The sequence below is a fragment of the Drosophila navojoa genome, chromosome 2 (genome assembly GCF_054131105.1).
Source record: "Drosophila navojoa isolate 15081-1374.11 chromosome 2, UAZ_NAV_1.0, whole genome shotgun sequence".
Classification (NCBI taxonomy): domain Eukaryota; kingdom Metazoa; phylum Arthropoda; class Insecta; order Diptera; family Drosophilidae; genus Drosophila; species Drosophila navojoa.
The window spans coordinates 30,309,718-30,323,034 of record NC_142890.1 but is presented as its reverse complement, the minus strand read 5'-3'; the positions used below and the strand labels follow the sequence as shown (position 1 = coordinate 30,323,034).

At 40.2% G+C, this 13,317-nt stretch overlaps 2 long non-coding RNA genes across 3 annotated transcripts; one reads left to right on the top strand and one right to left on the bottom strand.

Annotated features, from left to right (window-relative positions):
- Positions 1–607: 607 nt before the first annotated feature.
- LOC149092452 (uncharacterized) lies at positions 608–952 on the bottom strand. Its single transcript, XR_016197691.1, has 2 exons — positions 860–952; positions 608–796 (listed from the first exon to the last, which is right to left on the bottom strand). It is a non-coding gene; the product is annotated as an uncharacterized LOC149092452 (long non-coding RNA).
- Positions 953–12,352: 11,400 nt separating this feature from the next.
- On the top strand, positions 12,353–12,980 carry LOC149092451 (uncharacterized). 2 transcript variants are annotated; one of them, XR_016197680.1, is made up of 2 exons: positions 12,353–12,501; positions 12,575–12,980. It is a non-coding gene; the product is annotated as an uncharacterized LOC149092451 (long non-coding RNA). The 2 variants fall into 2 exon arrangements; XR_016197681.1 differs by having other exon boundaries at positions 12,552–12,980.
- The last annotated feature ends 337 nt before the right edge of the window (positions 12,981–13,317 follow it).

Here is a 13,317-nt window from a genome sequence, read left to right as displayed (position 1 = left end):
AGTAGACAGCAGATCCGAAAACTCTGGCTAATATGAAACTTTCTATGGAAGCAATTGGCCAATTAGTTGAATGACAAAATTCATTAAACATCCAAATACAAAAGTAATATATGCTTAGCTTATGGTACAAATATATTTTTATGATAATGGTATAATAATATATTTTTATATTAAAAATATATATTTCCCATTGAAATCGGAAAAAACAGGGTAAATTGGTTTTGTGAAAAAGTATGTAACGGGCAGAAGGAGGCGTGGCAGACCTCACAAAGTGTATTCTTTATCAAGACGACGAGTTGAGTCGATTTTGCCCTGTCCGTCGGTGTCTCCGCATCGAACTAGAGACTTGAATTTTGTATCCCAAGGTCCGTGTATATTACGCGCATATCAAGTGATGATATTATTTTTATTATTATCCATAGTTCAGATACTAGAGAGTGCTTTGGCATATACACGCACTTTAATGTTATAATAACGATCTGAAAGTTTCATGAGCATAGCCCATCAACAAGGAAAGTTATTAAGAAATTAAGCTTCCATAGCAAGTCCAAACTCCAACGCCTTTTGTCATGCTTGCGTATAATTATTGAAATATTAGTTGCTCTGCTTTTTACTTGTTGCATTATGAATTGTATATTTAACTGTACTTTATATTTGAAAGGCTACTTTAAGCCGACTGATAGGGTGTTGGGAAATAGGGTGGAACTTTTGTAAATTGCCTATCTTCTCCACCATTCTTCTGAGCAGCAACAAAGCTGCCTGATGCCAAAACAGCGAGCACAGCTGCGAGAAGTATCTGTGGGTAAAAGACACCAAAGTAAGATTATTTATGCGAGAGCAAACATACTTGCATTCTTACCAATTTCATGTTGATTTTGTTTTCCGTTTAAAAACGATGATAACGATCGGGGTAAGGCCTTCCATTTTATACATTTTTGGAAGCGTAACTGCAACGAATCCACATGGCTACGCGAGTACGTAATAAATGGATTTCACAAAATAAATTTGCTTGACTTCTTGCTTGACACGTCCGTAACGAAATATGCATATATACATATATTTGTAAATTGAAATTGACTAAATTATTGTATTCGGATGAAAGTAAAGTTATTAAAGTAATTAGATAAGTTTGTTTTCGCAATTCAGTTAGTTTTATTTGAATTCGTAAGCAATTTTTATTTCGGTTGTACATTAAAGGCTCAAAATATTACTAAAATCTTCATTCTCAGCTTCAAACGTGGCCATTCTGTGCTTGCGCTTAAACTTTTTCAAGATTGACTACATTTTCATTCTTCAGCCATATCAGTGTCCCAACACAAACATATTTCATCTGTATACCCTGAGCCCATTGAAAATGGAAAATCATGGTATAATGGTTTTGTTGAAATGTATGTAACAGGCAGAAGGGGGCGTGGATCAAACAAAGTATATATATATTTTTGATCAGGGCGACAAGCTGAGTCGATTTAGCCCCGTCCGTATGTATGAATGCGTCGATGTCAGAAGATTTAAGAGCTGGAGACTTTTTTTGTCATTGATCAACGTTAGGGAAACCACTCGCAATGCCCAGGCCTAAGCACTGATATACATTTCGATGCCAACGTTGTGTAGTGATTCCTCAATCCTATCCTATATTTATTTTTGTCTCTTGTTTAACTCATTTCAAATACTAGAGACATGTGCCTTGGCAAATCCATGCATATCCATATTACTATCATATTCTAAATGTTTCATGAAGATAGTCCATCGACAAGAAAAATTAAGTTAACAATTGCTCCTATCGTTCCAAGGATCGACAGTCGCAATCCAGGGTTCGTTGGATGGGCCATCGGGCGACATCCACATCTTGGCAAATACTTACTAGAAGAAGCTGGTTGGGATGAACATGATTGAAAGAATAAGAACTCAAAGGACTTTAAATAAACGTTATATCTTTTAATAATCAAAGGGTTGTTAGTTTTTTGTTAGTACGATCTGATTGATTCCGCGAGTCACTTGGAACTGATCTTCCAGTTGTCCAATGGCTAACTCCTCAGTTCTTCTCTGGGCCATGGCCAGCTCGTCGCATTGGCAGAGCAGCAGCAGCAGCGGAGCAGCGGCGACTGCAACGGCAGCGCCCTATTTCGGCGGTTGTCGCTGGTGTTAACAATGAAATTTCCAAAGTAAGCCCACACAGCCCCCAATGCGTATTTATGCGAATGCTGTGTATGTGTGTGTGTGTTTGTTTTTGCATGTGCGAATTATTGTGACAACTTCTTGAAGGGTTCAGGGGACTAGAGCTTTCTTACTTGTTATACTGTTAGCAGAGCGCGTTCTAATTCATGCGTCTGTATGTATGTGTGCCTAAGATAAGTGCAGAGTGATTAGAATATCAGATTAGAGGGTTCAGGGTATCTCCTAGGCGAGCAGTCTCGACTAGAGTCATTTTACTTATTTTATTTATAAATTGTCAAATGACAAAATGTGAATATGCAAATACAAATTATCGCATATTCAAACTTTATCACACTGAAAAAAATCAAAACAAATAAAAAACTTTTGCACAAGCTACACAATTTGCAATAATAATTCACTCATTAAAATGTATTGGACATAAACATGGATTATTCAATAGAGACTTTAAGCATAAATACATATGCATCTGTTTGTGGTAAATATTTATTTCCTTATATTCTGGTTGAAAAATCAAAAGCAAAACTTGAAACAAATGTCACATATCGATGTTGATTATTTTGTTACAATTCGATTTCCAGTTTGAATTCATTCGAACTTAATGCAATTTTCTAAATTGCATTGATTGTTTGTGTGTATGCGTGTGTGTGGAACAACAGGAGTCAAACCATTCTAATTCAAATATCAAAATGATTTCGATATAGGGCAATGATTGCAATTAATTGTGCATTTTTACAGCTAATTTAAAGGGATATAATTGAAATTGCTGTTGATATTGAGCTACGGGGTCAAAAGGACAGGAATTCAATTCATTCATTAGACATGGGGATACTCAGTTATTAAATTGTTATAAATAAATATTAAATAAGTTTGACAGACAGCCAAGAGGCATGAAAACGAGCAAAGTTGAGAAAAACCGAACGCAACCATATTGCAAGTTTTCTTTATCCTTTTGACGATTTATAGAGAAACTCCAGCCTCAGGCCTTAAGCCAAACATCAATCAATCAAGGAATCGTTATCCCTGAACCCTCGCCAATCTCACCTCCCCTCTACACACAAATCCACGCAAAGACCAACGGCCAACTTTTCAGCTGTGGCTGGACTTGAGCCCAAAGTATTTACAACATATGCAACTTGTACGACGTGGCGTATGATGAATATTTAAGAGCGACCATTTCATTATTATCATGCAGGACTTCAGCAACCAATGGACTGGGCAAGACACATCGTACGCACAACCATAACACTCACCCACATATACACAGACAGAGCTATGTATAGTTAAATAAATCCATGAGAAAAACTTTTTTGGGGCTTGGGCGTAAAAACTTTTGCGATTGGCGTAAGTTTGCATCCACGCTCTTACACTTGGCTTCTTCTACGGCTTTTCTATTCATGAATAATTAACGGCATTGTTGTTGTTCAATCGACGCCGTCGTCGTTGGCGGTTTGTCAAAGCGCAACTGCAAAATTCGAGCTCGAAAAGTAGTTAAGAACGTTTGCCCAACTGCCAATTGCCAAGCTCTCTGCCAGGCATAATGCCAAGTGTAGATCTCTCCGTCCGCAGAATTGGTTAAAGGTTGCGCTTAAAGTTTCAACCGTGCCCGAAGGCAAGGGAGAAGCGAACAGCGCTTGGCGCGTCAACTTTTCCGCCAAGTGCGCAATTGCTAAGAAGCTGGCGGAAGTATGGTTTATAAAATTGAATTGGATGCTGAGAAATTTGATTCAGCTGCACCCACCGTGTGGGTGGCCCCTGCCATATTCCTGTCACCCCATTCGCTTTGCTGCCATTTTATAAGCATATATCCATTGACTATTTGCACCACTTTGCTGCGCTGCACGCACCACTTGGCAAACTGGCACTTTTATTGCCTCTCACGCTGACCAGCAACAAAATAGCGTCCTTCCGCAAGTGCCAATGACCGACTGCGACTCAGCTCTTGGTTTTGATTGCGACTGAGAGCAGCTTGCAGGAAATGCGACACCCCACTTAAATCTTCACACGTGGTTCTTCAACATCGCTAATATTTTCACCAAGAACTAACAGCTTGTCCTCTGATTCGAGGTCGCCGAACGAGAAGCGCAACTCAACGGTTGTCTCTCTCTCACGGTACTCTTATAATCTTCAAGTTGTGTAGGAAAATAGGCTTATTCTTGAATAAAAGTAAAGATTTTTGAACCATGAAAACTAGTTTATCTATCAAAGATGTCTTTTATCTACTGTTTCATTGTCTTATAGTTAGTTCTACTTAATGATTTTTGCTTGATCATACGCCAAAATGGAGCAAAATGGAGCAAAAACGGGTTCAGACAACACGTTTGCAATTAAACTTCAGAGATAACCTGAACCTGAACCCTTCAATCTGATATTCTAATCATTTTGCAATTATTTTATGCACAAATGCATCCACACACATTCCAAAGCCCATGCTCTGCTAACTGCGCTGTAAGCAGCGACTGCGCTTAGGCTGCGCTGCAGTGTTGGCAATAGTATGGGATTTATTTGTTGAATAATTTAATTTTTAGACATACATTCTAAATGAAACTTTCAGAACGTAATCTTCAAACGTAAGTTCATTTTAAAGCACATGTCTATAGTAATGCAAATGGGTATTCTTTTTTTATTGGTAGCGACGGGGGCGTGGTATCCAAAATCTGTAAATTACAAAGTCTTCGCATCCCTTAAATATATACACACAATGAAGTCTCTCTACTCTATATGAGTTATCAAAAAATAATGATATACTCGTACTGGATACTCGTACGGTATGGTATTTCAGCTCCCTTGCTCTTATATCTTCTGAGATCAACGCACTCATACGGACGGACGGACAGGACTATACCGACTCAGCTCGTCGTGCTGATCAAAAATATAAATACTTTATGGCGTCTGCTCGTTACATACCTTTCACAAATCCATTTACCCTGTTTTCCCATTTCAGGGTATAAACATTTATGGGCACTCTTACAGATTGTCAGATGAGTTCTTTTATTTTATATGTTGAATACTATTAACAACAAGTAAGAAAGCTCTAGTCGAGACTGCTCGACTACGAGATCCCCTGAACCCTTCGAGCAACTGATATTTCAATAATAATTCGCACATACACACGCACACACACACACACACGCATACAAACAAACACACGCACACACACAAACACACGCATATACAGGCGATTGCGCTTGGGTTGCGCGGCAGTGTTGGCCGTATTATGAGAACTTATTTGTGGAATAATTTAATTTCTAGACGTACGATCGTAATGAAACTTTCAGAACGTAATCATGATGTATAAATGTATGTGTATACCGAAGCACAAGTCTCTAGTATTTGATATACGACTTCCACAAAGATGAGGGTGAGGGGGTGAATTTAGGGGTGGGGGGTAAATTTTAACAAAAACCGAAATTGTATAAAATACATCTTTATATATATTTTAAATTTGGAGACTCTAGCTTGAAAGATGTAGGAGATATAATTTTTTAAGTGATCTTCGATAAGGTTTTTTATCGATAAAAAAGTGTCGGAATGAGTTATCGTTTTTTAGTGATAAACTCGATATGCGCGCGATATATACGGACATTTTAAAAAAAAAGTTGAAGTCTCTAGCTCTTATATCTTCTGAGATCGACGCGTTCATACATACGGACAGACGGACGGACGGACGGACGGACGGACGGACGGACGGACGGACGGACGGACGGACGGACGGACAGACAGACAGACGGACAGGGCCAAATCGACTCAGCTCGTCGTGCTGATCAAGAATATATATACTTTGTGGGGTCTGCCACGCCTCCTTCTGCCTGTTACATACATTTTAACAAAACCATTATACCCTGATTTCCCATTTTCAATGGGTTCAGGGTATAAAAAGTAATTAATTTTTTTTAAATGTCGAGAATAGAATCACTTCCAAGGAACTGTAGTGATTTTAAGCCCTGAGCCCATTAATAATGGGAAATCAGGGTATACAAATTTTGTTAAAAGTAACAGGCAGGAGGAGGCGTGGCAGACTCCATAAAGTATATATATTCTTGATCAGGATGATGAGCTGAGTCGATTTAGTCCTGTCCGTATGTATGCTCTCCGTATGCTTTCTTCAAAAGTCGGAAACTTCTCCCGTCATTTTGTTATTATATAAAAACTTTATTGAAACTCAATAATACATTTTTTCACTTTTAAAAATGGAATCCAAATTTTAAATGTAGATTCATATTTTTTTTATAGACTTTCAATTCTATAAAGCCTTTATATAAACCAAATATAAGCAAATACTATATAATTGTGCTTTGGCATGCATATCCATGCTATAATCATAATAATACGTTCCAATAGTAAGTCCACACTGCAGCCAATGCGTGTTTATGCGTGTGTGCGTATGCTTGTGTGCGTGCATTTGCTAAAAATTATTAAAATATCAGTTGCTCGAAGAGTTCAGGAGATGTCGTAGTAGAGCAGTATCAACTGGAGCTTTCTTACTTGTTTTATATTGATTGCTAGTTTTGATTATTGCCATAAAGATAATTAAATTGCAAAATACATAAGCTGACATGTGCGGCAGCCAATTTGTGGTCTCCTCTCGTCTCCAGTTCGGCTCAATAAAACTACCAGGAGAGCATCTGCATGCAATACGGTGCGAGAGACAGTTCGAGTGACTGCATCTATTTCAGGTTAGCACTCATAAGCTGGCATCTGGCCAGCGATTAAATCACGAGTGTGCCAATTAACAGTTGGATGGAGCAGCTTTTCTAATTAAATGAGTTCATTGAATTCCAAAGACAAACAGCAGCATCTGCAGCAACTGAGATCCAGCTGCCATATCCGTTTCCGTCGACTAACAGTTACAGCACAACTACAGCTACAACAACATCAGTCATAGTTACAGTTAGCGTTACAGTTACAGATACAGTTACAATTACAATTTCGAGGCATTAGGCAATTCAATTAGGCAGGAGGAGAGGCAAATCAGCAGCGACGCCATCCAAAGAAGCCCCAACTGATGCGAACTTTTAATTACTGCGTGAAAAGGCAGAAACAATCGAGTTTGAGTTGATGATGCTTATAAATTGTGCAGCCAACCCCTCGCTGTCATCCGCCTCTGCCTCACGCCCAGCTGCGAAAAGCAGCGACCGGGCGCCGACAAAACGAAGTCTTAAATCACAGCATGTTATTTCCGCTGCACGCGCCCCTGCGTGGGGCAGGCGTCTGAAGCAGGGGCGTGGCATGGCCCGAGCTGTGCCAGCGCGGCGCATTTAACATTTCGTTTCCGGCGGAGGACAAGGACGCCAAGGACGATTATGTCGCCCGCGCACGGAGATCCCAATCGCCATTGCGAATTGTTTTTGTTGTCGTTTGCGTGCGTGTATGTGTGTGCTTTCTGTTCCGCTGCTGCTTCAGCTGCGATTGGCTTGTTTTGCCCTTTTGGGTTTTATCAGTGGCGGCTTTTATGTCATCATAACCGCAACGACTATAACAACGCACTGTGTCCACATCCCAGTCGCCGGACAGTCCTGCCCGGGCAGGCAAAGCAAGCAAAAGCAAGGCGAGCCAGCGAATGTCCGTTTACATAAATTTTGCCGCGCAGCAAAGGAAAACTGTCGAGCGTGCAGAAAAATGAGATGACAAATGAAGTTTGTCGGCTAATGGCAGCGGAAATGTGCACGGGATGGGGACACCAGCGACCATAGAGACCATGGAGACGGAGGGGCCCCGGCAAGGCGATGCTGCCGGAAGGTTCAGTAGGTAGCAGCTTACACTTTTTGCGGCGTGGCAATGAACGGAACTTGAAACAAACAAGTAAATAAATGGCGCCAATTGGACGGCCATCCAACCCACACGCGAGCGCAAACCCAAACCAACCGTATCCTTCCCTGCCCTGTTCGCGCTTGTTGTTTTAAAATCGCTTGGCCATGGCTCTGGGATAAGGCACCGAACTGAGATGCGATGGGATGGGAATTTATTCGGTAATCTGAACTGAGTCAGCCAAAGCGGTTATTGCGAGTAAACACAATCCATTTTCGCGCAATGATTGGTGGCTGCTGCCTGAAGCCGATAATTAACAGCGAGCTGAAGAGCGAAGCTTAGGCAACATCATTAGCCGACATCACAGCCCTTCTGCCCCAGCCAGCATCCAGCAGGCAACAGTTACGGCCGTAATTCAATATTAAAAACCAATATCTTCAACTTGCACAACACTTGGCCACATAACGGGCAGCTTCGCCTAGCTGCATATCCTATGATAACACAGTGCACACTCACACACATTGATACGGGTCCACACGCCTCAATCCTCAATCCCCCCCAGTGGGAGCTGGAAACATAAACAAGCAGAAAATCTAATCGCCAACTACGATCAAAGTGTCCAGTTTTGATATTAAGTTCAACATTAAATGTGAAACTAGCCAAGTGTTTGGGCGGCGAGTTGCCATTGCCCCGGGCCAAAGTCTCAGCTGAACACACACATGCTCACATATGAGCATGTACATGCATACGTTGCGTATACGTAATTTGAGGGGCGTCATGTGGTATAATGTGCCATCAGCTTTGGATATGTCGCTTCGCTTTGGCTGCGGGGCAGCCAAAGCATTTACCAAACACATAAAGTCAACTTTGTCGCCATAACTGTATCTGTATAGCTGCATAGCTGTGTGTGTGTGAGTGTGTCGCCCCTGGGCGTTGTAAATATTATTCTTATCTTACACTATAAATCTACATATGACAATTTTCGCACAGCTGCTGGCCAGCGGGCAGCTGCCCCATCGAGCAACCAGGCGAGTCAGCATTTGCACACCTTAAAGCAGACGCTGATGCTGATTTCTCCTGACAAATTATAATTTACCCAGTATTCCATCTGTGGAGGCAGCCACAGTCTCTAGTAATAGAAGATCTTTGGTCAAAATTGAACATTGGACCTACTCTTGGCTCATTGATGGTTCATTTATTTGTTTTAATTAAAACTGATAAGACGAGAATTAACTCAAAGATATCGAGATAAATCAACATATTGTAATAACATCCCCAATCAGAGGGGGTTATTTTATTAGCAGAACGGCTATTTAAGCAACAGCTTAGAGCCTCATATACTTAAAACTGGGGCTTAGATTGGTCACACTACCATTTCTACCATTCCTCTGACTAGCGGCGGACGGTGCTTCCAAGTAGCTTTTTTATGTTTATTGCAGCAAAAAATTTAAATTTACATTTGCATGTACATTATGTACTGCTAATTTGTCTAATAATAATATCATTCAGATTTTTAAAATATCTAAAAATATGTTAGATCTCATTAAGCGTAGATAAAGGCGTCCAATTTGGTGTCCTAGCAAATTTCCTCAATTCATAATGCCTCAAATTGTAATATGGTGAGCATTTGAGAAGATGAGAGGGAGGGAGCGAGAGAGAAGGGAGGGTGCGAGGTTAGTAGAGTTTATTATAAAAGTGGGGTTTTGGAAATAAATTAAACACTCCACATAAAATTTTAATATGAAATTGCAAATTGTTGACAGATGTTCATAGACAACAACAATAAAATTGAAACTGATTAATTAAGCGAATTGAATTATTTATATATTTGACTAAACTATAAAATAGAAAAACACTACGCATTTGGAGACCCACAGTTTAATGCTGATTATAGGATATCTTCCAATCGGTTTGTGCAATACCCATTTTTATCGAGTTTGACAGCTGTCGAGGCTTTGTTTGCTTTCAATGCAAATTAAACTATAAGTTTTAAGTTTGTTGTACCTAATTGAATGTTTTTCCCTTTGTTTAAGCACAAAGTTCCAGGGAATAGTGTTACAAAAGCAGTAGCAATGAAAGCATTTGCTTTCTGTTGTTGGGGGCAACTAAAACGTGTGTCGGAGTTGGACCCGGGCCACACTTATCAAAGGGTCTGTCTAGCAGTTAAGGTTCTCGGAACATGAATAAGAGATTCGTAGAGTCGCATAAGTCATGGCCACATGTTACAATTGTGGCGTTGTGGCAGATTTTGTGGCTGTGGTGCAGCCAACTGCGGGGCAGTTGCCACAGTTGGCATGCCTTATGCGGCATGTTTTGCAGAAATGTGGCACATGCATGGAATTGCATAAATCAGGAAACTGGATACATGTTGCGCTGGCTCACGAAAGGATATACAATTGCTGATAGCAAAGGACTACACACCCACACACACACACGGGAAAAAACGAATAAAGAGGAGAACAATTTCTAGTCCGACTCGCAATACTCTATAGAAGCAAATAACAAAATATAATGAGGAAGGTGGTGAAAATGTAGATTTTCTGATGAAAAAATATAGAGCTTATATATCTGTAAGTATGTTGAATTAATTAGACGGTCAGTTCTTTATTATTTGCATTAAAATATGCTATTTTTCATTGACATAAGTACATAGAAGCAATATTTAGTTCGATGCATAGATTAAAGATTTAATAAAAGTCTAACTTCAAGAGCACTCAAAATTAAAGCCGTCTTGAAGGGTATACCCAGTGCACAACAGTCCACTGCCTGGTCACAGTTGCGCGCTCCAACAACCACACATCAGAGGCGACAGTGGGCGGGGCAGCAGAGACAAGAGACGGGGACGCAACTGGTCATGTCGCAAGGCAAAGCGCAAAATGCAGAAGACAATAGAGTGTGGGATCATAAAGGTAGCGGCGGCAGCGATGTTTAGTTTTATGCCATGGAGAGGAATCGCACACACACTTACGCACAAGGGCACAGACACAGCCAGGTGGAACAACAATTAGGTATCCAGCGAGTGAAGCAGCGGCTGATAAGATAGCGGGCATCGGATGAAGCTGGAAACGGGAACGGGGCTGGGGGTCGTCAGGTGCACGTTGATTGCCTCGTTTGGTGTTGCGGGCATCAAAAACAAAGCAACAGCGACAGCGGCAGCGACAGGATGACTGTCACTTAACTTTGACCCTAACGAATACACGCAATAGCTGAGCAAGCCCAGCCCTTGTGGTGGGAGTGGCTTGTCGGCCATTTCGGTCTGCGTTATCAGCGGTCAACGCAGCAACAGCATCCGCATCCACATCCGCACTCACACTCGCATCAGCCGCCTTTCGCCAGAGGCCAAGTTGTTGACACTTTTATGAACTCCGCAGATTGGCCATGTTGTGTGGCTTTTGTTGCGGTTTGTTGGCCTTCACAGCTACCGCCAGTACGACTGGCGTTTTTTCGCAATAGCTACCGATGCTGCTGCTGCTGCACCGACTTTTGCCAAAGGAGCCCAGCCTGTATGCCAGAGCATATACACTTGGCAGCTGAATCTGGCCTTGGGTTGAGCTTTCCAGCAACTACCGCAGTGAAGCCAGCTCTCATTTCTATTCGATTCTATTATGCCTCGAGTCACAGATATTCCAGAGACATCGCAAAGAAATATACATGCATATATAAAGCTATTTGGTCTTTCAAGTGCAGAATATGGACATCATAATTACAATAGAAGGATGTATAATTGTTTTTGAAGCGCCAAGCTCCTTTATGGACTTTGAGATTGTAAATCGAGGTCTGGCCAGGAGGAGTTCTCTAGACAGCAGGCTGCTGTGAGGCGGAGGGATTGAATGAAACTCAATTGAATTGGACTGAATGGAACTGAATTGAATTGAATAAAAGACGAACTCAAATTATCGAAAAGAAATGCGATGATTTGATTTTAAAGCTATAAAGGAAAGGAAATTATAGGTATAGTTTAACATGTACCATTTCTTTACCTTTTGGGGCTTACTATATTTCTGAGCTCATATTACGGACAAACGGACATGGTTATATCGACTCAGCTCGTCGCCCTGATCAAGAATATATGTATACACTTTATGGGGTCTGCCACTCCTGTTTGCCTGTTAGTGAAATGCTAGCAATATATCTTCAAACTCATTCGATTGCCCACCTTGAAAATTTCAAACTCATGCATTTATTGGCCATATTTGAGTCTGAGTAGTGAAAAATTTCGAAATATGTTGAGCCTTTAAAGAAAAAATCAAAGTCATTTTTTTAAATACAAATTCAACATAACTTTGTTTCGGTAACAGTAAATAGTTATCAAATTACTTTAGTATACTTTCTTCTGAATACAATAATTTAGTAAATGCGATATTCCACATGATTTAGTTCCAGTTCAAATAACTATTATAGTTCGTTACGGACGTGTCAAACAGAAGTCAATCAAATTAATTTTGTGAAGTCCACGTATTATGTATATGCGTAGATATTTCGATTCGTTGCAGCTATGCTACCAGAAAGATATAAAATGGAAGGCCCAAGCCCGATTTTCATCATCGTTTTTAGGCGGAGACTACGCTCAACATGAAATTGGTAAATAGGCAAATTTTTTTTGCTCTCGCACAAGTAATAATCTAATTTAGTGTGCTCGCTGCTTTGGCATCAGGCGGAGACAATAGAGATGTTGTGGGAGTCTTACTCTGAAGACCAATCGGCTAAAGCAGATTTTTGAAATTAAAAGAGTATTTCAAAGCACAATTCAAATAACACAAAACACAGGCACACTTTTGGTGGGCGAGTGACATGAGGCACACACACACTTACGCATAGGCACGAATTGGTGTGTCTGCGCCCATTAGGAGCGAAATTTCTACAGTATTAGAGCTGAACTTAGCTACTAAATTTCTGATGGGATGTGGATGACTATTCTGCAGTTGATAACGCCCGACGACAACTTATGTGTGTGGCTCAAAGACTGATGATCTAAATATTCAATTTTTCAATTTCAATTCATTTCACTCTTTGTTATAACTACAGATTTTTGTGAATAATATTTTATTTATAATTTAAAAGTTTAGCTTAAGAAATAGGTCTTTTCTGCTTAGATATTTATTAACAAACATGGCATTTGGTAATTGTGGAAAAAAAAAACTGAAATAGAAAACCCTACGGAAATTTACTACAAGCTAAATCAAATTAAATTAAACCCTAAACACTAAAAACTAAAAGTCTATGCCAGATTGTTTATATGCGAATATGTTGATTCCTGAATGGTTATGAATTTTTGTGATAGTCGCGATAGCTTAAAATCTACCAATTTAATATTCAATATCGTAGAATGATGTCATGGAAGATTAAAGATAAGCATTAGGATTTATTTTGCTTGATTTGCAACAGCTTTGCAACAGC